Source organism: Dama dama, chromosome 7, assembly GCF_033118175.1.
Source record: "Dama dama isolate Ldn47 chromosome 7, ASM3311817v1, whole genome shotgun sequence".
NCBI lineage: Eukaryota > Metazoa > Chordata > Mammalia > Artiodactyla > Cervidae > Dama > Dama dama.
Genome location: NC_083687.1, coordinates 35,336,835 through 35,341,385, shown reverse-complemented (window position 1 = coordinate 35,341,385; position 4,551 = coordinate 35,336,835). Strand labels below are relative to the sequence as shown.

The following is a 4,551-nucleotide window of genomic DNA, read 5'->3' as shown; positions in this document are numbered from 1 at the left end:
TAAAACAGATATATAAACATCATCAAAGAAAATGATATCATTAATCATTTTAACAGTACAGAAAAGGCAATTGATATTTCTGTAAAAAACTAGAAAGATGAAAAATCAGGATATGTTACATAAACTAGCACTAGGTATGATTTCAAACAAAATATATCGCATATATTGCTATACCTGATTCAACTACTGTTGAAGAGGACAGATTACGTTTTTTAAAAAAAGCAGAAGGTTACTTGTACAACTGTGAATAAACTAAAAAAGACTGAATTGTACATTTTAGGAGAGTGAATTTTGTGGTATTATAAGTAATATCTTAAGTTGCAATTAGATAATATATAAAAGTAAAAAATCTGGAGAGGAAAAGAAGCCTCTCTTCACAAGGGAGGATAGCTTGACAAGCACAGGTTGAAGTAGATATTTGGAAGAACGACATTTTTTCTGATCAATGAATAAAGAAGAAATAGAGAAGTTAGCTGGAAGAGTCATCATGAAGATGAATTTGAAGAAAGAGGTGAGAGAGATGGGTGAGACAAGGTCCTGCACAGCCTCAAGGGTGGGAAGCAACAGCCCACAAAGACAGAGTATCTGAAAAGGATTTTGCTGCATAAGAAATACAAAGAGGGGATTTTTAAGTCGTTTACCATGATGTTTTCTATGCACCTATCGCTTATCTTTCTCAGTCGTATAGTGCTTTAATAAATGTTACATTTGTCACTAAGCTTTTTCCATCAATGCGGATTCTTTCGGGGAAAATAAAAAGGGAACTGTGTCTGGGTTGATTTAAGGCAAAAACATGCACTGTGGGAAAGCCTGGAGTTGAGAACAAAGGATATGCTGGTATAAATATCTGGGAATCATCAGAAATTCTAGGGAGAATTAAGACTTTCAAAAGTTGTAGAATTGGTGAGGTTCAAGTTGAGATCCCCAAGTGGAAAAGGGGAACCAGGATCATATCTGGGATACAGATGGAATGAACAGAAAATTGCATTAAGCTACATATATGATACAATGAAAGGATGAAGTTGTAAAATAGGAAAGCCCAGAATTGATCTAGACCCAAGCGGAGTATATAGAGTTGCTTGACTGCCTGGCAGATGGAGAGACTAGAGACTCACTGCCCCCTTGTCCTCCCCCAATCCTCTGTGAGTGTCCTACAGCTCAGAGATGAGGACCTAGAACTTCTGACTAGAGTGCATGAGGTGCTTCATAGATGGAGGGCGTAATCAGGTAAGGAAATCTAGGCTCATATCCATTTAAAATTGACTCTGTTCTCCTACTCCTCTTTTGACTCTTCTAAATCAGTTTTGTTGTCTCAGAAATATATCTGAGATAAGAACAAGCACAGCTAATGTGATCAATTAAATTGAGATGTGTTGTGTCAAGTAGAGAAGATTTCAAAGACTTAGTATGAAAAATGTTTTAATTTCTCATTAATAACTTTTATATTGATTATATGTTGAAATGGTAACTGGGCTAAGTAGACTAAATTACCTAAATTAATTTTCCATACTGCTTTATAATTTTTAATGTGACTGCTGAAAAAATTTTAAATTAAATTTGTAGCTCTGTTTTTATTTTCATAGAAGAGCACTGGAATAGATGATTGATGAAGTAAAAACTACAAACAGTATGACAAAAAATTTATCTTCACAGCTAATCTAATTAGTGAAAACTTAACATAACCTTTAGTTTTTAAGATAACAAGATACTAAAAAATGTTAGTGCATATTATTAACAAGGACATAGTAAGATAAGCACGCTTACATATTAGTAATGAGGTTATAAATTGTTAAAATCTTTCTGGAAAAAACTGGAAGTAACATTGAAAACCCTTTAAAATACTGGTTCCTTTTTAATAAACAACTATTGATACCTACGGGCTTCCCTGGTGGCTCAGAGGTTGAAGCGTCTGCCTGCAATGTGGGAGATCTGGATTCGATCCCTGGGTCGGGAAGATCCCCTGGAGAAGGAAATGGCAATCCACTCCAGTATTCTTGCCTGGAGAATCCCATGGATGGAGGAGCCTGGTGGGCTACAAGTCCATGGGGTCGCAGAGTTGGACACGACTGAGCAACTTCACTTTCACTTTCATTGATACCTACAAATTTCTGTACAATGATGTTGACTGCGACATTATTACCTAGGAATGTATTACAATAACCTGAAAAGTGAAGGTAAGGAAATACTTAAATGAAATGACTTCAGTCACATGATAGAAATATTGTCCATATTCTGGTCACAGCCCCTTTCTAATACTAACTTAATAGTAGATGTTTGTGCACTGAAATACAAAGATATAATCATGTTTTATGTTAGTGTAATTAAGATTTGGTTTTTTCTAGAAATTTTTTGGCGTTACAGATTTTCTAAAATAAAAATTAGCATTAATTACAGGAAATAAAGAAGAAAAGAGAACAAGATGGGTTCAATATCTGCTAGTTTCAGTTATCCTCCATATTTTCACTTGCACATGCCCTAAACTTAGAAATGTCTTAAATAGGTACATAGATGATTTCCATTATTTCCCTTCAACTCATTTCCTTTTTTCCTCTCACTTCTTACCTACCAAACCAAATTATTACTGAATAACATTTTAGCCACAGATAAGCTGTCAAGTGTTTCTTTGAAAAGATTAATGTTAAGATAAATGTTTTTCACCTGTCTTATCTAAATGTTAACATTTTCTGTGTTTTTTCTGATTCATACCAAAAAAAAAATCAGCTCACTAAATTTACATACTTATCTCCAACTTTCCTTTTAATCCATATTCATTTTATCTATCAGTATCTGATAAAATTTAACTAACATATTTTGAAATCTTTCACTAAAAGAAAACAAAAATCCTGTGGCTTTAGATAAGCATTTAAATATAAAAATAGTAATTTAATTGACTATAAAAACTCAATATTAGCATTGAAAAATAGGTCAGGATTTTTCTGACATGTCTCTGGTGTTGATCATGAATAAGCTCACAATCTTGGTTCTTATTTTTCAATTGATCATAGTTTGGCAGTGGAAAGAAATGTTTACAATCATCTGGTTTATCCCTCCCATTCTGCCTGTGTTGGTTCTAGCAGAGTTTATCATCATGGCCACACCACACAAGCCTAGACTTAGAATCAACAGATGACTTATGAACTCAAAGTGTTATTTCAAAATGACTAAGATTCCCTTTTGCCCTACCGCAGGCTCCAGCGTGTGTGCAATCGAGAAGTCGGCGACGATCAGGACCCCAGTGAGATGGGCCTGCTCACTACCTAAAAAGTCCCTTTCAGGGTCTGAACAACCAGCAACATGGCAACGAGTGCAGCCCCCATGACAACCTCCCCACGTACAAGCTGGTGGTGGGGGCATGTGGGCAAGAGCGCCCTCACCATTCAGCTTTTCCAGAAGATCTTTGTGCCTGACTACAACCCCGCCATCCAAGACTCTTCCCTATAACATACAAAGATTGACAGTCAATGGGCCATCTTGGACGTTCTGGACCCAGCCGGGCGGGAGGTGAAGGTCAGCGCCTTCCGGAACCAGTACATGCGCACAGGGGACAGCTTCCCCATCTTCTCGGTCACGGACAAGACCACCTTCGAGCACGTGGACTGCTTCCACCAGCTCATCCTGCGCGTCAAGGATAGGGAGTCATTCCCGATGATCCTCTTGGTCAAAAGGTCGATCTGATGCACTTGAGGAAAATCACCAGGGAGCAAGGAAAAGAAATGGCGACCAAACACAATATTCCATACATAGAAACCAGTGCCAAGGACCCACCTCTCAACGTTGATGAAGCCTTCCATGACCTGGTTAGAGTAATTAGGCAACAGATTCCAGGGAAACAAGCCAGAAGAAGAAGAAGAAAACCAAATGCTGGGGAGACCAGGTCACGGGCACCCACAAACGGCAGTGTGTGATACTGTGATGGCCCAAGGCCCTGGGCACAGTGACCAGGAACTGGCCAGGCCTCGGGACCCCTCCACTGCCTAACTGCACCAAAGACTATCCTAACCATGACCCTTGGCTCCAGGACTTGGCACAGGAAGGGAGAGATGAAGGGTGGGCAGGGAGGGGTAGGGTCTGGCTTTTCCCGAGGGGCACGGGAGGCAGGGTGCCTCACCAGAGATGAGGAGGCGATGGTAAACAGAACAGCATCCGAGCCCCTGTGCTGATGCAACCCGTCCCTCCCTCTCAGTGGCTGTGTTATTTCTCTGAACTCAGTGTAGGTTTGATGTGGGAGTGTCTCTCCACGTACAAATACAAGCCATGATTAAGCTCCACCCCAACTCCACCTGCAGTCCACAGTGTCTGAGTTTAGGTGTCTTCTGTAGATGTTTAAATTATTTTAAGGATTATCGTTTTATTAAAGGGGTCTGTATGCCCCCCCACCAAAAAAACAAATGACTAAGATTCAAATTTTCTACACGAGATGACCAAAGGAGGGGTATGAGTTTGTTCTCAAGACCCCCAAAGAAGCTTAGAAGTAACAAAAATTGGAAAAGCACAGATCAACATGTATTTACAGACTTTGTTGATTGTGGTGATGACAAGGGCTCACCTACC

The 4,551-nt window shown here is 39.3% G+C and overlaps 1 pseudogene; it reads left to right on the top strand.

The window, feature by feature from the left end:
• Positions 1-445: 445 nt before the first annotated feature.
• On the top strand, positions 446-3,913 carry LOC133059315 (ras-related protein M-Ras-like; annotated as a pseudogene).
• The last annotated feature ends 638 nt before the right edge of the window (positions 3,914-4,551 follow it).